This window comes from Anomaloglossus baeobatrachus, chromosome 2, assembly GCF_048569485.1.
Source record: "Anomaloglossus baeobatrachus isolate aAnoBae1 chromosome 2, aAnoBae1.hap1, whole genome shotgun sequence".
Lineage (NCBI taxonomy): Eukaryota > Metazoa > Chordata > Amphibia > Anura > Aromobatidae > Anomaloglossus > Anomaloglossus baeobatrachus.
Window position 1 is genome coordinate 497278119 of NC_134354.1, and position 22667 is coordinate 497300785.

At 48.4% G+C, this 22667-nt stretch overlaps 1 protein-coding gene across 1 annotated transcript in view; it reads right to left on the bottom strand.

Annotated features, from left to right (window-relative positions):
* FHL2 (four and a half LIM domains 2) overlaps positions 1-22667 on the bottom strand; it is a 147572-nt gene that overhangs the window by 42281 nt on the left and 82624 nt on the right. The gene's annotated exons all lie outside the window — the stretch shown is intronic.

Genomic DNA, 22667 nt, shown 5'->3' on the forward strand with positions numbered 1-22667 from the left:
TGAAAAGTTGGCAAGGGACTATAGTGAGCAACATCACTAGACAAATAAGGCCTCGGGGTGGTTTCTGCTCATCCCTGTCCAGTTGATTGACAGGTCTCCTTATGTGCTTATGTGGTGCCCCTGAGGCTCAGGTCGCCACAGGGTACTACACCCCACTCAGGGTGTGGTGCTGAAACGGCTGAGTAGGTTATCCGCCTGCCCCATGGAGTGCTACATTTGGCGTCACGAAGATGATATTGCGCCCATTAAACTGGTTACTGTGTGCATTATGAACTGTTCTGGACTGTTTATTTGAAAAAGTTACACCTCAGCGGCCATTAGAAGACCAAAAGTGGCCAGGGTGTGCCCGACCTTCGTGGGTTGGTGGGAAGAAGTGGCGCGAAAGCCTAAGCCCACCCCCTCCTATGGTCCAGAATAAGAAATTAAACTAACAGAGAATGTGGGCGAAGGCAACTGCCCCAGAGTCCGGAAAACAAAGAAAAAGTAAGAGAGTCGAAAGTTGGAGGAGCACAAGAGCAGACGTACCAGGCCTACCGGAGGTGCAGGGTCTCAGTCATGGCATACCCTAGCCATCAAGTGGGCACACAGGTGCGCACAATGTTCTGGAGTGCTCGGGAGATGGGCGTCATCTATGACTAGAAAGACGTCCATGATGGGGATGGTGGGGGCCATGAGGGCCTACGAGGAACAACTGCCGCCAATCCTGGATGGAGAAATGTCGGAGGAACGGTCTGTGGTGGAGGAGACTGAGATTGTAGTCACCACTGCGACCGGTGACACCCTCCAGGATCCCTTGCACCACCAGCCGTCCCCTGCTGAAGAGCACCATCGAACCTGTCAAGGACCTGAGAGCCACCCAACCAGTTGCTGAAGAACTGGCGACCGTCCCCCAGGTCGCTCAAGTCTGGTAACCGTCCCCCAGGTTGCTGAAGAATCGATGACCGTTCCCCAGGTCATGGAGCATCCGGTGACTATTACCAAAGTAGCTGAAGGTCTGCCCAAGACCCACTAACCACTGAGAGCAGAGGCGAGCACCAAGGCGTCAGGAGAACCCATGCCCAGTCTGGTGTGGGAAAAAGGACAGTCTCAGCTAAGCTGCGAAGCCACAACAAGCTGGACCACCTATCCGGACACCGTTGCCCAGCTGGCCGCAGAAGAGCGGCAGTGCCGGGAGCAAAAGTAGGTGGGGGGGCGGAGCCGGACATGGCCGAGTGAGGAAGCAGCTTCTCTGAGCTCCTCTCTGCAGAACTCCATAGCACTGGCCCAAGACTCCAAAATGGGCAAATTAACGGGCAAAAAGGCCACAGCACGAACCCCAAAGAAGGCCCCCATGGCTCAAGGCAAAATCGGGGCATATCTGTCTAATCCACGGGGCTCCAGCGCTCTATCGCAGCCCGAGCTGGAAAGGCAGCAAGAATCGCGGCCTGCTGACCCGATAACTGACCTCAAGACGTCGGTGGAGAGGCGGGGGTCGACAGTGGAGTCGCGGGGACCCGGGGGAACCGCGGTGACCACCGACAGCAGTGACGGTCACGGGCCGGGGGATGTGCGGAGGAGCGGCCGACAACATGAATCACAGGCCCCACTCCAAAATGGCCGCCGCACGCTTCCAGACCAGGCCCTGCAGCGTCAGCAAGATGACCCCTCAGCGGCAGCATCACCGCCCGCTACTCCTTCATCGCAGCCCGCGATGGGAATGGAACTTCCCGGTGGCCGGCAGGACATCGACTTACCTCCGGTCGCTTCCAGATGCCTAATGCCTCTTCAGCCTGCAGCACACACGCAGACAGGCTCTGGAGCGGCGTTCGGGAAACATCCATTACAGCAGCGCTCCCAGAGTGAGGGGGCCCCGCGGTCACCAGTCTCCCGCGTTGTCAACAGCACCACCGATGGAGGTAGGAAACAAAACCCGGGCACCCCGGCCCCACCGCATACCAAAATCTCCAGCCCGCAGGCGATAACTGGACTGGGGGAGGGGGGAAGGGGCACAGTCATGGCTGGCGACAGCAGCCCCCCATCATTTGCAAAAGGCACAATTATTTACCTGACGGCCCCCCCTATAACACCGCCATATACGGGCACTAATGTGGAGCAGAGGGGATCCTACAGCATCCAAGGGCCCCAGGACCAGACTGGGGGAAACCTCCAAGGGCCCCCTCCTTATACTCCCCCTGCGAGGTGGTCCACGGGCTCCTCAAGGGAAAATAGCCCGACGGGCCCAGGAGGTAGCATGGTGGCAACCACTAAAGGTCAGTGGAACGATGGGCCCAGGGCACCAGGGACCCCTCCACAACAGATTACCACAGTAGCACACTTGGGAGGAAATATAAGCACCTCTAGAAGTTCACAAATACTATATGACCCAGCTTTGCAGGACTCTATCGGCTCTTTTTCCACAACATCTTTCTCCACTAATGTGATAAATGAAGAGCGTCCAGCATCCTTAGCAGACCTACGGTCCCTTTTCCAAGCAATGCCCACTAAAAATGATATAGCTGCTTTGGCCAACCAGGTAGTGGCAGAATGTAAGCAAGAATTTGCCCAGCTACGGATGGACCTTTCTTCACTCACCCAAAGGGTGGATGTCCTTACAGACCAACAAACAACATCTCAAGCTGACATCCAATCTGTCCAAGCCACACTGCAGGTTCAGTCCAAGCAGCTATTCTCTCTCCAACAGCACGTGGACGACTTAGAGAATAGAAATCGAAGAAATAACCTGCGTATCAGGGGTCTGCCGGAGTCAATTGCCCCTCCTGACATACCTTCAGTCCTTATTTCAATCTTTAATAATCTACTAAAAAGACCACCCGGGGCCCCCCTGGAACTTGACAGGGCCCACAGGGCATTACGCCCCCCGGACCCAGGGGACCCCCGCCCGAGAGACATTGTATGCAGGGTGCACTATTTTGCAGCAAAGGAAGCTATCCTTCAAGCAGCTCGAAAGAAACAGTCCCTAACGTACAATGGATCTACAATACGCATCATGCCGGATCTTTCGAGACACACCTTAGCTCAGAGGGCGGTTCTCAAACCCTTGTTGGATGTCATTAGAGAAAGGGGTCTCCCGTTTCGTTGGGGTTTTCCCTTTTCTCTGTCGGTACAAAAAAATTCAAGATGGTGGGTAATGCGGTCACCAGAAGACCTCCCATCCTTTACCTCAAACCTGGGTCTACCCCCAATCTCCATCTCTCAATGGCCCACCACCTTGCTCCAACCGTGGGTCCCAAGGGAACGCCCAGCCCCTCCCCACGCAAATCCATCCCCCGTTCATGCAAGGGGACTCCCCCCGAGAGAGACTCGGGACCGGAGATTGGGCCGTCCGAGATAAAGGTCAAGATATCGGGGACTACCCAATGTATCGTAAACTTTAACTAGCTAAGTACATAGACTTTACTTTCTAACCTGCCGAGTGCCCAAGGCCCTTATTACTCAAACTTTTGATTATATGCGCCAGTGTTTATGGTAATCTCTAATGTTAACAGTATACTACGGAGCTATCAACGGTTATGTCTGATCTTTTTCTCCCCCAAGTAGGTCGGGACCCTCTGTCTTGCCCGGGTGAGGCGGACAAGCTCCCCCGGAACGTTTGTTCTCAGCTAGTGTATTGTGCGGGAGCTATACCCCTGCTGTTTTCTCTGCTTCAACTCCTATTCTTTTTACTCTTCATCTGCCTTTCACAGTTCACACTTCCTTCTCCCTCCCCAAATGGTGGCCGAGACGGGCTAGTCCGTCCCTATATCTCATGTACCTATAACACTTCAATCTTTTACAGATGGCCAACCTGACAATCGCCTCCTTCAATGCTAAGGGTCTTAACGTGCCGGAGAAGAGAGCACAGGTCCTCTACCACTTCCACAAGCACAAGGTGAAAATAGTATGTTTTCAAGAAACGCATTTCAAACAGGGACACGCCCCTATCTTAAAGAACAAGTACTACCAAACCTGGTTATTTTCAGATAACCCAGAATCCCGCTCAAAGGGAGTGGCGATTGCCATTCACAAGTCTCTTCCACATCAAATTATAAACTGCACATCAGACGGTACGGGACGGTATATTATCCTCTCACTAATAGCTGGAGACCAAACATTCACAATCATAAATGCTTACGCCCCAAACCAGAGACAAGATGACTTTCTGGCTAGCCTTGCCGACACTGCGATGCCCCTAATTAGAGGTACAGCAATTCTCTGTATTGACCTTAATGCTACTCTGGACCCTACATTAGATAACTCCAAGGGGAAGTCCAGCATTTCATACACCACCATCAAACGTATCAAAAGGGTTCTATTAAGTATCCAGTTGTTTGACACCTGGAGAATAACACATCCGTCAGATAGAGACTATAGTTTCTACTCGCACTCACAAGACTCCTACAGTCGTATAGACTACATCTTCATACAGCACAATGCTCTCCCTTGGGTCCGACAGACTGGAATAGGCAGCATATTGTGGTCAGACCACGCCCCAGTATACTGTGAGGTAGAGGTTCCTTCCCTCCCAGCCCCTGCGGGAACATGGCGGCTTAATGAATCTTTGCTCATGGATGAGCTCTGTGTTTCTGATGTGCTGACCACGATCACTCATTTTTCAGAGGATCATTTGGCAGACGACACAGCCCCCACGTTTAAGTGGGAGGCACTGAAGTGCGTCTTGAGGGGCACTTTCATCAAACATGGAGCCCGTATTAAAAAAGAAAAAGCCCAGAATCTAACAGAGGCCCTCCGCAGGGTCTCGGGGTTAGAGCTTGCTCATAAGCGAGCTTTATCAGCCACCACCTTACAGGCCCTCTTGCAGGCCAGATTACAGGTCAAGAAATTGTTGGATGCGTCATACCAGCGCCTGTTGCAAGTGGGAAGGGGGAAATTTTATGAATTCGGGGATAAGCCGGGCAGACTATTGGCAAATGCACTGAAGGAAGGGAAAGCCCACACTCTAATTCCCTGCATTAAAAATACAAGAGACGAGATGCTCTATGCTACTCCTGATATCTCTTCTGCCTTCCATGCGTACTATTCCAAATTATACAATCTGACCCCTCGGTTTCCTGAGATAGACCACGAGCCCCCTACAATGCCCTCTCCCTTTCAACCTCTTAATCAGTCCACAATTGAGGACCTCGAGAAGCCATTTCTTCTTGAGGACATTCTGTCAGTAATCCGTGACACACCCGGTAACAAAAGTCCCGGCCCGGATGGATTCCCAGCCAAATTTTATAAGACGTTTGCAGAACAGTTAGCACCCCTAATGCTCCTTTCTTTTAACGCTATATCAGATGAGACCCCATTCCCTCCCCACTCCACGACAGCTCATGTGGCTTTGCTCCGAAAACCTGGTAAAGACCCTACCGCATGTAGCAGCTTCAGACCAATATCGTTGCTCAATGTGGATTTGAAGATCTATGCTAAGCTTCTTGCAAACAGACTCAATCCCCTTTTGCCAGATCTGGTGCACTTGGACCAAGCAGGATTCGTTCCTGGTAGGGAAGCAAGGGACAACACCCTAAAAACCCTAGACCTGGTCCAACATGCTCACACCCAAAAAATCCCCGTGATGATGTTATCGTTAGACGCCGAAAAGGCATTCGATAGAATTTCCTGGCATTCTATTTCTCAGACTTTGTCCCATGTTGGTTTTGGTCCAACCTTCTCATCTAAAATTTTGGCCTTATACTGTTCCCCGACCGCGCGTCTAAAGATTAATGGCACCCTGTCGAGTCCCTTTGATATCCATAACGGGACTCGACAGGGATGCCCCCTATCCCCATTGCTCTATATCTTAGTCATGGAGCATCTGTTGTCGGCCATCCGGCTTAACCCCGACATACGGGGGATTAAAGTTGCCACTCAAGAATATAAATGCGCCGCCTTCGCGGATGACCTACTTATTTATGTGCAAAACCCACTCACTTCCCTTCCATCCTTAATGCGTGAACTCAATCGTTTTAGCAAATGGTCCAATTTTAAAATCAACCTTGACAAATCTGAAGCCCTAAACATATCACTTTCCCAAGCAACAGTAGATGCTATAAAACCAAACTTCCCCTTCAAATGGCCACCACACGGCAGTATCGGCTACCTAGGTATCACTATCCCATCTGATGTAACCAGACTTTTCCAGCTTAATTTTCAAAACTTTCTCTCCAAACTCGAGAGGGACCTGACTGTATGGCATAGAGGCACCCTCTCATGGTTCGGTAGGATCAGTGCCCTCAGGATGACAGCCCTGCCCAGACTGCTCTACTTACTCCAGACGGTCCCGGTATATGTCCCGGCGTCGTATTGGGTAAAGTTACAGCGCCTGTTTAATCAATTTGTGTGGTCCAAGGGACGGTCCCGACTCGGGAGGAATGTCCTAACTAGGACCAAGGGGGCGGGAGGGGTGGGGCTGCCTGACTGTCGGCGTTATTATCTGGCTGCTGCCCATGCAAGGGTCTTAGACCTCTTACATAACTCTGGATCGAAGCTCTGGGTCCGCCTGGCACACGACCTGTGCCCCTTATCTATTCTATCCATGCCATGGAACTGGCCACTTCTTACCAAACATAAGATAGGAATGTCCTACACCACTAAACAAACATTACAATCAGTACACTCAATGCCACGGATTAAGCGCCTGCTCCAGACTCAGGGACCCCTCATGCCACTGACGGATAACCCTGACTTTTTACCAGGGGCATCGTCTAATAACTTTTTGGGAAGCTCAAAACAGAACCCCCTGAGACTGGGACAGGTGGCACCAGAAGGGGTTCTTCTCCCACTTCCGGACATTGTGGGGCAGAGAGACTTCAAAATGCGGTTCTACTTTGAATATGCCCAACTTAAACACTTCATAACCACGCAGGGGCTAGACCTAACTTGTCCCTCATCCCCAACCCCTTTTGAACTTATCTGTACAGGGATACCCGACACTAGACATGCAATATCAAGGATTTATGGGATCTTGACAGCAGCAGCAGAAACACCACTTCCTCGCTTCTGTACTGCTTGGGAGGCAGAGCTCGGCCAGACATTCTCCAGGGATCAATGGGAACGATGCTTCCGCCTGACCCACAAGTCAGCGGTTGCAACGAGAATGCAAGAGACTTGCTACAAAATTCTCTCCAGGTGGTACAAGGTCCCGTCATCCCTTCATAAGTGGTGCCCCGAAATCCCTGACACATGCTGGCGGTGCGGAGCACAGGGAGGTACCATGGCCCATATCTGGTGGTACTGTCCGAGCTTGGCGGCCTTCTGGAGCAAGGTGCTGGTGGGCATCCAGGAGGTCACAGGGATCTTAGTCCCCAGTCGCCCCGAGGCAGCCCTATTGTTTATGTTTAAAATACCAGAAAAGGTGTATAAAAAGTCTCTTACCGGACATCTACTCCAGGCCGCCAAGACAGTAATCCCACGACATTGGAAAGACCCTACCCCCCCGTCCATAGAGGAATGGGCGACAGAAGTAAATGTAATACACCGCATGGAGATGGTAATGGCTCAATCGCGAGGCCAGCTAGTGGAAGCCTCCTCTAAATGGTATCAGTGGGAATCTTTTCTCTCTGATCCAAGGTTTCTTGCCCTCGTTGACCCTCAGTAAATAAGACTCTCAGCTAGCCACACCTTCCATAGTCATTTGCATTCTTTTCAGGTTCACGCCCAACAGACGGGACGCCAGCCTCGGCCAACATACTCCTATCCACATCTTTCCCCCTACGGTTCTCCCCCTCTTGTCTCCCCCACCCACTTCTGATCTACTCTTTTCCTTGTTCATCCTTCTTTACCTTTACTTTGGTTTCTTGTTCTCTATTAGTAAGTCATGTTGTTTGATTATTTCCTCAACGACAGTTGTAAAGATTACTGAGCCTGTGGCCTTTAGCCGCCGTGATGGCTCCTTGTTTATCAAAATTGTATTCAATGGTTTGCAATGTTGTTGTACTCTTTCCTTTGAAAACCAATAAAACTTTAAATTGGAAAAAAAAAAGTAGGTGGTGGAGACCCGAAACTTGGCGGCAAAGCAGCGGGCCCGCCAGTCCCATCTATCGGAGTGGGGTCCGCTGCACAGAGGCACTGTGACCCAGTTTGATCTCGAGTGGAGGTGGGGGTTCATTTCAGAGCCGGGGCAGAGCAAGGAAATGTCCCGGCGTGAGGTTGAATACCACCTCCAGTGGGGTCGGGCCGGGATCTCTACTCAGGAGACCGGGTTGTGTACACACGTCACAGGGGCGAACGGGGCTGGTAAGCCCTGGATGTGGGACTTTACCGACAGGAGGATGCTTAAACTGAAGCAGGGCCCGCTTCAGTTAGGTGTCCAGAGCCAGTCCCTGCTTCCCACCCAGCACATCGTGTATTGCATGTACAAGATAAGTGTACCCAGACTAATGGGGAGGACTTCAGAAGACCGGCTGGTCAGGAGCCAACCAGTCCCCAGTAAATTGTGTTGTTTTTCTACCATTTTGCAAAGTTAACCTGATCATGGTTTGATGAACATTTGTGCCACAGGACTGCGGGTGGCCAGGAGTTCTCATTGTAAATAATTGCACCTGATGTGCACCCTACCAGAATTCGGGCGACAAAAGGACTTTGCTCAGTATGGAAGGTGTTAAATACCAGTGAGCGGTACACTGTTTCATCAAGCTAAAGTGAAAATGTTTACCTTTTTATTTTTGCACAGTTTATAATCAGGTCGTCACAGGGAATTGTGCAATCTGCCCTTCTGCACGGTATCCACATCCTCCTTGGTTATGGGTCCCTGACCTTTGGTGTTGCTAAGAACAAGCCAATCGAAACACTCTGCACCACACCCACCAGACACACCAATGAGTAGCCTGAAGGGAATAGGGCCGCCCACTTGAGGGGTTGGTTGGGGAGGGTAAAGAGTATCAGGAGCAGTCAGTTGAGTGGTGATTCTCGTGAGGAGAGGTCAAAAGTCAGTTGGAGGAGGTCAGGAGCTGGGCTCCTTGCTAATACTAGGTGGCAGACGTTGGTCTGGGCCTAGTAGGAGCTGGAACCCCGGTCGCAGGGGATCGTGACAAGGGGCACAGAACTGCCAAAGAGTGCAGCCTGCGGCCTTGTGCCGTCTCCAGGCAGGGGCCAGGGCATGACTGGGTACGTGGACCCTAGGCCGGGAAGTAGCTTCAAGCGTCCTGGTAATTCACCGGACGAGGACGGAGCCTTCAAGATCCGTTCTCCACCCGCTCCATCGGGGTACTAGCGCAACAAGGGTGATAGGACTTTCCCAATATACAGTCCAGAAAATCCCAAGCGTGAACCCTGAGAGCAAGCTCACTCCGTTATCCATACAGGTGAGTGGGACCCGACTAGTTCTATACTACAGGGGCCAACCAGTAAAGAAGGTGCCAAGGGAAAGGTCACAGGCTAACAAGCAACACCATCGTGCACGGGATCCAGGTGTGTTCCCTCCCAGCTGCAGCGGTGCTCAGAAATTCGGTTTACAAGTTACGGTGTCAGCGTTATTGGACTGAGTGAGTACACAGTGACCCTTTCCTCCCCAACGGTATCCCCTGACTACCATCACCGAACCCCGGGGCATCCACCCTACCCACGGAGGGGTTAAACATCTGGCTGCCATACCATTGCCTCCGGGTGCTCCCAACAGCAGCAGTGGTACTCCACCTTACCACACACCGTGGGTGGCATCACAAACTCTAATCACACAACCCCCTGTAAATACCCCCCTTTTATTTCGAGTGGCCGCACGACCCCTCCTGGGTCCGGTTAACCCTAGAGCCACCGCGGATCCGGATCCGAGCAGTCTTGGCTGCTGACGCTGGGGCGGTACATACTGTAAACTATACCTTGAACACGCAGAGACTGTGTTAGCTCATCCTTACTGGTACCGCCGCCCAGCGCTTAGGCGCCAACGGCCATTACAACCCTCATCATCCACCTGGGGCCTGCTCTGCCTGTGGGGAGCGACACCATCCCATCTGTCTTAACACCTGCTTCGAAGAGGAACCCGGCAGCGGTGACTATTCCTTGGCCGCATACCACAGGTGGTGTCACGACAAATTATTTCCTAATACCCCGCTTCCCCCACCATTTAACTGTACGCCTCAGGGCAACAGAACTGGGCAAGGCCACCGCGTGACAATGTCTGACCTGACCCGAAACGGCTCAGCGACGAGTAGGTTAACCACCTGCCCAGTGGGGTGCTACACTTACACCAAAGATACCTGTCAATTAGCTGGAGCGGGGAAGGAAATATCTGGCCCACGGTGACTCTAAATTAATTATTTTTCAGAGAAAGACCTACCTGGATCCAATTGCACAGTCAGGCTCTGATTGGAGGTGTAATATGGCTGCCTTAGAGGTGCATAAAGCCTGTTGGAGGTTTTTCTGTTTGATTATGGAGCTTGTGTAAAGGCCCCGTCACACTAAGCAACATCGCTAGCAACATCGCTGCTAACGAACAACTTTTGTGACGTTGCTAGCGATGTTGCTGTGTGTGACATCCAGCAACAACCTGGCCCCTGCTGTGAGGTCGTTGGTTGTTGCTGAATGTCCTGGGCCATTTTTTAGTTGTTGCTGTCCCGCTGTGAAGCACAGATCGCTGTGTGTGACAGCGAGACAGCAACAACTAAATGTGCAGGCAGCAGGAGCCGGCTTCTGCGGAGGCTGGTAACCACAGTAAACATCGGGTAACCAAGAAGCCCTGTCCTTGGTTACCCGATATTTACCTTTGTTACCAGCCTCCGCCGCTCTCCCTGTCAGTGCCGGCTCCTGCTCTGTGCACATGTAGCTGCAGGACACATCGGGTTAATTAACCCGATGTGTGCTGTAGCTAGGAGAGCAAGGAGCCAGTGCTAAGCATTGTGCGCTGCTCCCTGCTCTGTGCACATGTAGCTGCAGCACACATCGGGTAATTAACCCGATGTGTGCTGTAACTAGGAGAGCAGGGAGCCAGCGCTCAGTGTGCACTGCTCCCTGCTCTCTGCACGTGTAGCTCCGTGCGCTGGTAACCAAGGTAAATATCGGGTTGGTTACCCGATATTTACCTTAGTTACCAAGCGCAGCATCTTCCACGCGGCGCTGGGGGCTGGTCACTGGTTGCTGGTGAGCTCACCAGCAACTCGTGTAGCGACGCTCCAGCGATCCCTGCCAGGTCAGGTTGCTGGTGGGATCGCTGGAGCGTCGCAGTGTGAAATCTCACCAGCAACCTCCTAGCAACTTACCAGCGATCCCTATCGTTGTTGGGGTCGCTGGTAAGTTGCTTAGTGTGACTGGACCTTAACATGCTCCATTCGATTAGCTATCAACAGAGATTTTCTCCTCTCCGAGGGAGGGAATGGGCTGTATGACCTACATTGTGGAGGAGCCTTTAATTCCACACTCAAGAACACAGTTGTGCCTTCAGTGCTTTTTTGGATTAATACAAGAAGGAAAGAAACCCTACTGTATGTTAAAGTAGGATGCTAAGCTGTAGACTTATACTGTATTTTCCTTTACTGCAGTAAAGACATTTGTTCTACAAAACCTTGGAGAAAGTAACCAAAAAATTGTGGCTGGATACAGGACAAGGAAATAGGTGTTAATGCTTCTTTCAGGATAGGCATAAACCCTCTTAGATGAAACAATAAGATGAACGAGGATCATTCTTTAATAGGAGTTTTCCTTCTACATTTTCACTCTATAGACTCATTAGAGGTTTTGTCTACTAACAAGAAATTATTTTTTCCCCTTATTTTTTCTGAAATTATATTTGATTGTTTCTAGTAACAAATCATAAATAAGAGTTTAAAAGTTCAGACTGATGAATTCCTAAATATTTTTCTGAATTCCTTCCAGCTTTTGAAATTCCTGATGTCCCATGCAGAAAAAATTGGGACACAACTCCAGAGAATAATTATTGTTTGCTTTACTGGGAGAGGAAAATTGAGATATTCACTCTTTTCTTGCTGTTTAAGAAAACTGGAAAGAAATTAAATAGTTTTCAAAATCTGTAAAAAAAAGATTTTGAATTGAAAAAGGAAATTTATATTTAGAACAGAAAAATGTGACTTCACTTTAACTTCACAAAATGAAATGTGATTTTGGAGAGGGAAAAAGTGATAGTATTGTGTGGGTTTGTTCTGGCCATCTTATGCTGCACTGACTGGGTCATGTCAAAGAAGAGAGAGCACAATGTTCTTTCTTTGTGCGTGTTTTAAACAAACAGGCTTAGAAGATGGGAGCACAGTTATGTGAATACATACCACAGGAAAAGTACTGATTAAACACGGGAACCAGATACATTTCCATATGTAGCATTAGACATATTCTACAGAAGAGTATATTTGTTGATACTTCTTCATCTCATGTTGAGCAAGTTGTAGAACATTTAGCATCAATTCATATTTGGAATGCTTACCTGGAAACATTGCTTATACTAATTTGATGTTTGTAACATATCTTTTTCACAGTACACGCATGAAGTATTGCATTGTCAATCAGCACTGATGCAATCTTTTTGGTAATCGTTGGTACTGGCCAAAAGACCTTGACAGTCAAGTAGTTCAAGATAGCCAGAATCAGGACATACTCTGTGGGTGGAGTCCACAGTCTGTGCTCCAGTCCCACTTATGGAGTGATGGAGAGAGCAGAGGTAGCTCTCATGACTCATGTGATGTATATGCCCCCAGCATCTCCTGTGATGTATATATCCCAGCATCTCCTGTTATGTATATGCCCCCAGTGTCTCCTGTGATGTATATGCCCCAGTGTCTCTTGTGATATATATATGACCCAGTATCTCCTGTGATATCTGTGCTCCATTGTCTCCTGTGATCCATATGCCCCAGCGTCGCTTGTGATGTATATGCCCCAACCTCTCTTGTGATGTATATGCCCCAGTGTCTCTTGTGATGTATATGCTGCAGCCCCTGCCTCTATTGTGATTTTTATGCCACAGTCCCAGCACCTCCTGTGATGTATATGCTCTAGCCCCAGTATGTCCTGTGTTGTATATGCTCCAGCCCCAGCATCTCCTATGTGACGTATATGCTGCAGCCCCAATGTTTTATATGAGATGTATATACAGAAATCTTGGCGTATTCTAAGTGATGTATTTGCTATAGCCCCAGCATTTCCTGCATGATATATATACTCCAGCCCCAGCATCTCCTGTTTGATGTATATGCTTCAGTCCCAGCATATCCTATATATAATACATACTTCACACTAAATGTTTCCTATGTGATGTATATGGAGCAGTCTCAGTGACTCCTATGTGATATATACAGTATATAGAGCAGTGTCAGTGTCTCCTAGGTGATGCATATGCTGCAGGAGCAGTGTATCCTATATGATGTACAGTATAAGCTACAGTCTCAACGTCTCCTGTGTGATGTATATGCTCCAGCATCTCCTGTGTGCTGTATATGCTTCAGCCCCAGCATCTCCTATATGATGTATAAACACCAACCCCAATGTATTCTATGAGATGTATATACAGAAGTCTTGGGGTCTTCTATGTGATGTATTTGCTTCAGCCCCAGCATCTCATGCATGATATATATATATGCTCCAGCCCCAGCATCTCCTGTTTGATGTATATGCATCAGCCTTAGCGTATCCTATATATAGTACATGCTTCACACTAAATGTCTCCTATGTGATGTATATAGAGCAGTATTAGTGACTCCAATGTGATATATACAGTATATATAGCAGTCTCAGTGTCTCCTATGTGATGTATAAAGCAGTATTGATTTCTCCTATGTGATGTATACGTCAGACCTCCCACAGCTTGAGTCTTATAAATGTTACATGAGCAATGATGAATTTCCCACTGTGAGGAAAACTGTAGCATAATATAAATCTGTGTTCAGAACTTACTGCTGTGAGTTATTTTCAAAATTCATTGCAAAGAGTCGACTGTGCTCCTGACTCGACGCAAATCTGCAAAAGCAGTTGCAAGTCACAACCTCATCAATTATACCGAATATCACATGTTGCACCAAAGCAAAACTGCTCCAGCCATCACATTACGGCTGAGTTAAATGTTTGACCAAATTTAAGAGGATACATTTCAAGTTGAATGATGTTATAAATATACAAATGGTCCCTGGCATAAAAAAGTTTCCTGGCCCACATAGATAAAAATGAAGGCCTAGTTTTGCTAAAAAAAAAATAAAATTGTAATGTTCAGTGTACATTTATCACTGAGTGATCTAAAGATTAAAAATTATCTGTTCAAGGCTAATTTCTGGCCCATCTCTGGGCTGTTTTTTCATCTTTTCGTTCATTCTACTTTTTTACCTGTGCATCCTTCTCCTTTACTAGTGTAAGTAGCATTTTTGTCTCCTTGCCTTTTTGTTTGTCTTTCCTGTTTCTCTTGTTTAGGTCACTCAAGAATATAGTCTATCTAAGAACCATGTTTAACATTTTCTCGCTTTGCATAACTAAGATTGTACTTATAATTAATATCATTCCAGTGGTCGAAATCCTCTATGATGATGGAATATTAGCTCTGCTTATAATCTGAATGAGTCACAAAGTAGACTTAGCGTGAAGTCCGCTACACAGAAGGCGAGGAAAGGTCTTAAAATTGGAAGCATTGCTGAAGTGCACTGACATGGACAATTACCAATACAAGACTAATAAAATGTTTAATAGTTGTCTGGAATAGGAATAAAATCTATATCAGTAGAAACATAGGACCTTCCATGCAGCAGGAAGAAAACCATATTATCATATTTACATGTTATTATTCCTTAAAGGGAACCTGTCAGGTCCAATATGCACCCAGAACCACGAGCAGTTCTGGGTGCATATTGCTAATCCCTGCCTAACTGTCCCTATATCTAGTAGCATACATAAAGAGATCTTTAAAAAGTATTTCTAAAGATCCCATATGATATCCTAATGAGGCCAGCAACCAGTCGCAAGGGCGTTAGTTCCTCTGGTTAGTTGGCGCCATTAGCATGTAAGCAAGCCCCTGTGGGCGAGCTAATATGCTAATGAATGTGCATTGTCAGGGGATGTGCTTACATGCTAAGTGGACAGACCGACCAAAGGAACTAACACCATTGCGACTAGTCCCTGGCCTCAATAACATATTATATGGGATCTTTAGAAATACTTTTCTAAAGATCTCTTTATCTATGATACTAGATACAGGGACCGTTAGGCAGGGATTAGCAATATGCACCCAGAACTGCTTGTGGTTCTGCGTGCATATTGCACCAGATAGGTTCCCTTTAAGTTCAGATGTCCATAAATCTTAGGTAGATAACAGAAAAGACCCAGACAATAGAGTGCACATGTGCAGGATCCATATACTGCTCATATATTTAAACTACTAATTACTGAGAATAATAGAAAATATACCTCAAAGATCAACCAGTTAAAGGTTTTTTCACAAATTAAATTTATTACCAACGTCAAAGTCTACGGGACTAAAGCATATAGCTACTGTAGATGTTACCCCAGGTATAGATAATTGTAGATATAGCCAATGACATGTATCTGTTACCCGTTGCTGACGTGTGTGGATCCTAGAATCATGACCTGCATCTAAAAACCATTTAATGCATAAAGATAAAAATAAGATTTATTTTTTTTTAAAAGGTAATTGTACAATGCCATGTAAAAGTCTGGGCAGAGGTGGTCAAAATTACTGTTATTGTGAACAGTGAAGCAAGTTACATTTGAAAATTAACAAACAGAGAAAATGAGCCAATGCAAATGTGTGGGCACCCAGAATGGTTGTAGCACTCCCTTTGGCAGTATCAGCGGTATCAGAGCTTGTAAACGCTTTTTGTAGCCAGCCAAGAATCTGTCCATTCGTTGTTTGTGGGATTTTCATCCTTCTTCCTTGATAAAGTGTTCCAGTTCTGTGGGATTCCTGGGGCGTCTTGCATGCACTGATCTTTTGAGGTCTAGCCACAGATTCTCAATGATGATCAGGGGACTGTAACGAGATTGTAAAACCTTCAACTTGCGCCTTTTGATGTCGTCTTTGGTGGATTTTGAAATGTTCCCCGTGCTATTGACTGCAGCACAACGCCAAATCATGATTGATCCACCTCCATGCTTAATTGTTGGCGATCTGTTCTGTTCCTGAAATTCTGTGCCCTTTTTCCTCCACACATACCTCTGATCACTGTGGCCAAAGAGTTCTATTTTAACCTCTTAAGTCCACAGGACTTGTTTCCACAATGCATCAGGCTTGTTTAGATGTTCTTTTGCATACTTCTGACCTTGAATTTTATGGGGAAGATGCAGAAGAGGTTTTCTTCTGATGACTCTTCCATGAAGGCCATATATGTGCAGGAACCGACTAGCTCACTCCTCCCTGGCACAGCAAAGAGTTCAGCAAGGTAGTGCAGAACCGCATTCTTGTTTGTTGGATAGTAAAACAATATACCACTAATCCAGAATCTGCTAATTCTTCCTGAAGGTCTTTTGCACACAAGTGGAGGTTCTGATTTGCCTCTCTAGGAATCCTACTAGTAGCTATCACAGAAATTTAGCTTGGTCTTCCAGACCTTATCTTGACCTCCACTGTTCCTGTTAACTGCCATTTCTTAATTACATTTTGAACTGAGGAAAGGGCAATTTGAAAATGTGTCAGGTTTCCGGGTTTTCCAGTTCTCTTTTGACAAAAGCTTGCCCTCGGTTAACATGGAGTTTACTGTTCTGTTGCCCTACTTCCTGTCTAGCTGCTTAAAAGGCCGCCTCTAAGCCTAGTCCAGTGCCTGAGTATACTGCTTGCTGTGTGCTCCTGCCTTGCTGCTTCTAATTCCTGATTGCCTTTGGATCCTCCTGAAAGAATACCGACCGACTCTGGACCATACCCGGTTTCTTCAAGCTGTGCCTGGACTCCGTCTGCCGTCTGTGTTCAGCACTTCTGCCCGGTTCCTTCCGGTTTGTAACCACTCTGGACTATCATCCCGTACGGACACTCCTGGACTTTACCACTTGCCCCTTGTGTCCCGGCTGCTGCGCATTTAGGCCTTCCGGGGTGATTGCCGGACAGTCCCTGTATAGGGGTTCGCTCTGGTGGTCTCCCTGGGGGAGTCCGGTGCGTGGCCCCGGGAATTCCCTTCGCTCCGTTTCGGGAAAGTATTTCGTGTGTTTGTTCTGCTGTGTTTGTTCCGTTCTGTACCTACCGTGGTTACATATTATAAACATCTTGTACCAAGAACTCGTCTCTGGTTGTCATTGCCCTAACGCTATCGAAATCCTCAGAACATACAATAGTATTACATTATACTCAGGCCATAAGAGGATTTCGCTGGGGCAATGACTGAGACACGAGTAGATCAGCTCTTTTCCATGATTAACTCCTTACAGCAGGAGATGGAGGCGGTACAAACTAAACTTAGAGATGTGGAGGCACAGCTGGGCCATGATCACCAGGTACTGGGTCCGGCTATTCAGGATTTGCAAGTCAGAGTGGAGGCTCAGGAAGCCGTCCCCACTACGTCCGTATCAGCTGCCGGTATGCCTAGGTTACCCCCATTCTGTTTCAATGGTGATCGTAGTCAGTTTCGTGGATTTGTTAACCAATGTATACTGTTTTTTGATGTACATGCTGATTATTACCGTTCTGACCGGTCAAAAGTGTTATATATAATCATGTTATTAACCTCACGAGCACTGGCTTGGGCTAATCCTATGATAGAGAATCGGGACATTCGTTTAAATCACCTGGATGACTTTCTGACCGCAATGGCGCAAATGTTTGATGATCCGAATCGCCGTGCTACCGCTGAATCGGCTCTCCTTTCCTTACGTCAGGGAAAGCGTTCTGTCGTTGAATACGCCACTGAGTTCAAGAGGTTAGTGGTAGACACCGACTGGGGAAACAATGCATTATTGTCTGTTTTCAGAAAAGGTTTGTCCGGTACCATCAAGGACGAGTTAGCTCGTTCCGAATCTCCAGGGGATTTTGAACTGTTTCTCCAGCACTGTGTGCGTATTGATACCCGCTTGACGGAACGTAGACAGGAAAAATGGGCAGCTGTAAACCATGTAAACAACTTTGCGTTTCCTTCCAGAGAACCCGCTCTCAGGACGCCACGGGAGGCCGAGGACGTTCCTATGCAAGTGGACTCTCTGCAAAAGCGAGAGACCAACGAACGTCGTGAACACCGGCTCCGTGAGCGTTTGTGTTTCTATTGCGGTCAATCGGACCATTTCTTGATCGACTACCCGAAACGTCCAAATCGCCCAAATAAGGTATTGGCAGCCATGGCAGAGTGTGACAACACGGACGCAGAGTCCGATATCTCTGAGGCAAGTGGACACTTGGATGCGGTATTTCCCTTGACTGTAATGTCAACCTCACCGAAGGACTCAGAAGGGAAATATACCCATTGCTCACTTCCCATTCAGATCCGGTGGGAGGGACAGCTAATACCTACCTCTGCAATGATAGACTCTGGGGCAGGGGGAAATTTCATGGACTCTTCTTTTGCCAGGAAACACGGTATCCGGACTCAGCAAAGATCCTCACCGGTTACCATGGAGACGGTAGACGGATCTCCGTTAATCTCTGGACCAGTTGATCAGGAAACAGTACCGCTAGAATGCGTGATGAAGCCAGGTCAGCAGGAGACCCTTGTTTTCATGGTAATTTCTTCTCCTCATTTTCCGATTATTTTAGGTATTCCGTGGCTACGGTCTACAAATCCTGTCATCGATTGGGAGACTAAGGAAATATCCTTTCCACCGCAGAGTGGTCCGACCATTAGTCCAACTGTTCCGGTTCCAGTAACACCGAATGCGGAGGGCACTGTACAGGTACCTGTTTTACCCCCGGTTTATCATGACTTCGCTGATATATGCGACAAAAGAAAAGCCGATCAGCTTCCCCCGCATAGACCGTATGATTGCCCCATAGACTTACTCCCAGGGGCGGAGATCCCGTTTGGTCATGTCTACCCGTTGGCGGCACCTGAGCTAGAAGCACTAAAAGAGTACATTGATGAAAGTCTAGCCAAGGGATTTATTCGCCCGTCTACCTCACCAGCAGGGGCACCCATCTTTTTCGTGAAAAAGAAAGAGGGGACTCTGAGACCCTGTATTGACTACCGGGAACTGAATAAAATAACCATCCGGAACCGGTATCCGTTACCGTTGATTCCTGAGCTATTGGAGAGGGTCCAACAGGCAAAAATATTCACTAAATTGGATCTCCGTGGGGCATATAATCTACTTCGCATACGTCCCGGAGACGAGTGGAAGACCGCGTTCCGATGTCGGTATGGACATTTTGAGTACCTAGTGATGCCTTTTGGACTTTGTAACGCTCCCGCGGCTTTCCAACATCTAGTTAACGATATTTTTAGGGATATAATGGACCAATTCATGGTGATTTATCTGGACGATATCCTAATCTTTTCTGATTCCCTACAGGAACACCAGGAGCACGTCAAGACCGTACTTACCCGGCTGAGGGAAAACCACCTGTACATTAAGCTGGAGAAATGCGAATTCCATTGCTCACAAATACAATTCTTAGGTTATGTCATCTCTCCTCAGGGACTGAACATGGAGTCTGGCAAGATACAAGCAATTCTAGACTGGCCGGAACCGGGAAACATCAAAGAGGTACAACGCTTTGTCGGTTTTGCCAACTTTTACCGACGCTTTATCCGTAACTATTCAGAGATCGTTCGTCCCATCACTCTGTTAACCAAGAAAGGACAGAAGTTTGTGTGGTCCACCCAGGCCCAGGAAGCTTTCCATCGTCTCAAGGTTTGTTTTACCTCAGCGCCAATATTAGTACATCCGAATCCCGCACTTCCCTTTATCGTGGAAGTCGACGCTTCCGACTATGCATTAGGGGCCATCCTTTCTCAAAGGACTGGGGACAAGAGTCTCTTGCATCCGTGTGCTTTCTTTTCCCGCCGGTTGTCCCCTGCAGAAAGGAACTATGACATTGCGGACAAGGAATTGTTGGCGATTATTTCAGCTTTTAAGGAATGGAGACACCACTTACAGGGAGCCGCGCAGCAAGTGATAGTACTCACAGATCATCGTAATCTGGAATTTCTTAAGTCTGCCAGGTGCCTGTCTCCACGGCAAGCCCGTTGGAGCCTATTCCTTAACCAGTTCAATTTTATCGTTACCTACCGTCCAGGTTCATGTAATGGGAAAGCCGATGCCTTGTCCCGAATCCACGCCGTGGACTCCGTGCCTGGAACCCCGTCTCAGACCGTGTTATCGGATGCCAATTTCGTTGGAGTAATCCAGGACCAGGACTTGTGGAAGGACATCAAGCTGGCCTATGATGGTGACGTATTTCTTGCTGCCCCCCCGAATGATGTAACTCTTGTTCTTCGGAATGGTGTGTGGTTGAGAGAGCGACGCATTTATGTCCCGGAGGCCGTAAGACTTCGGGTTCTCAAGTTAGTCCATGACTCCGTGTTGGCTGGTCATAGGGGGGTACAGAAGACGCAGGAATTTTTGAGCCGTTTTTTCTGGTGGCCTACCTGTTTAAAGGATGTAAAGGACTATGTCCACTCATGTGTGGTTTGTGCCCGGTGCAAGGTCCCTCGTGTGGCTCCTACGGGACTCCTCCAACCGTTACCCGTGCCATCTCGCCCTTGGGGGTCTATCTCAATGGATTTTATTGTGGAGTTGCCGGTCTCAGGCGGTCACAATACCATTTTTGTGGTGGTGGATCGGTTGACAAAAGCTGCTCACTTTATTCCGTGTACCGGTCTTCCCTCAGCCGCAGAGACAGTGGATTTGGTTATCCAGAACGTATTCCGATTGCATGGGGTACCAGACGAGATCATCTCTGACCGGGGCGTGCAGTTCACGTCTAGGTTCTGGAAGGGGTTTTGTACGGCACTCCAGATTGATGTCTGTTTGTCTTCTGCATACCATCCTCAGACAAATGGGCAAACCGAACGGACTAATCAAACCCTGGAACAATACCTTCGATGTTATGTCAGCCATCTGCAGGACGATTGGTTGAAGATGCTTCCGTTGGCGGAGTTCTCGTATAACAACACTCAGAGCAGCTCCACTAAGGTAACGCCCTTTTTTGCTAACTTGGGTTACCATCCGAATGTTTTGCCTAGGTCACCCGTAGAGGTTTCGGTGCCAGCGGTGGAGGACCGAGTGACAGAGCTACGACAAAATCTGGAGATTCTAAAGGACACTGTGGCTACGGCTCAGGAGCGTTACAAGAGGTCGGCAGACACTCACCGGAAACCGGCACCCATGTATAAGGTAGGGGACTCTGTATGGTTATCCACCAAAAACCTGAGGTTGGGTGTTCCTTCGCAGAAGCTGGGACAAAAATTCATCGGTCCGTTTAAGATCACCGGGATCGTGAGCCCTGTGGCCTGTCGGCTGCGGTTACCGCACCATCTGAAGGTACACCCGGTCTTTCATGTTTCTCTCCTCAAACCCGTTTCTCCTAATACGTTTCATGGTCGTGTCGTGCCTCCTCCTCCGCCTGTGATGGTCGACGGCGAGGAGCAGTTCGTGGTTGAGGACATTATTGACTCCCGGATCCATCGTCGTCGGCTTCAATATCTGGTACGTTGGCAGGGGTACGCCCCCGAGGACGATTCCTGGGAACCGGTGGGTAACATTCGGGCACCCCGGAAGATTGCTCAGTTTCATCGACGGTACCCGGACAAACCTGGCCCTGATCCGTCCTGAGGCCGTTTCTGGGGGGGGGAGTAATGTCAGGTTTCCGGGTTTTCCAGTTCTCTTTTGACAAAAGCTTGCCCTCGGTTAACATGGAGTTTACTGTTCTGTTGCCCTACTTCCTGTCTAGCTGCTTAAAAGGCCGCCTCTAAGCCTAGTCCAGTGCCTGAGTATACTGCTTGCTGTGTGCTCCTGCCTTGCTGCTTCTAATTCCTGATTGCCTTTGGATCCTCCTGAAAGAATACCGACCGACTCTGGACCATACCCGGTTTCTTCAAGCTGTGCCTGGACTCCGTCTGCCGTCTGTGTTCAGCACTTCTGCCCGGTTCCTTCCGGTTTGTAACCACTCTGGACTATCATCCCGTACGGACACTCCTGGACTTTACCACTTGCCCCTTGTGTCCCGGCTGCTGCGCATTTAGGCCTTCCGGGGTGATTGCCGGACAGTCCCTGTATAGGGGTTCGCTCTGGTGGTCTCCCTGGGGGAGTCCGGTGCGTGGCCCCGGGAATTCCCTTCGCTCCGTTTCGGGAAAGTATTTCGTGTGTTTGTTCTGCTGTGTTTGTTCCGTTCTGTACCTACCGTGGTTACATATTATAAACATCTTGTACCAAGAACTCGTCTCTGGTTGTCATTGCCCTAACGCTATCGAAATCCTCAGAACATACAATAGTATTACAAAATGCTTTGCTGTCTTCTTAAAGCCTTCTCCTACTTTATGGGCCTCCATCATTTTCATTTTCAAAGTGTTAGGCAGCTGCTTAGAAGAATCCATGGCTGCTGTTTTTTGGCACAAGGTTAGAGGAGGCTGAGTTTTTTTTTTAAAGCTGTGAAATTTGCCAAGCCAAAACTCTAAAGGGTGCTTTACACGCTGCGACATCGCTAGCGATTGCTAGAGATGTCGCGAGCGATAGCACCCGCCCCCATCATTTGTGTGACATGTGGTGATCGGTACTGTAGCGAACAATATCGCTATGGCAGCGTCACACGCAAATACCTGGTCAGCGACGTCGCTATGACCGCTGAACAATCCCTCCTTCAAGGGGGAGGTGAATTCGGCGTCACAGCGACGTCA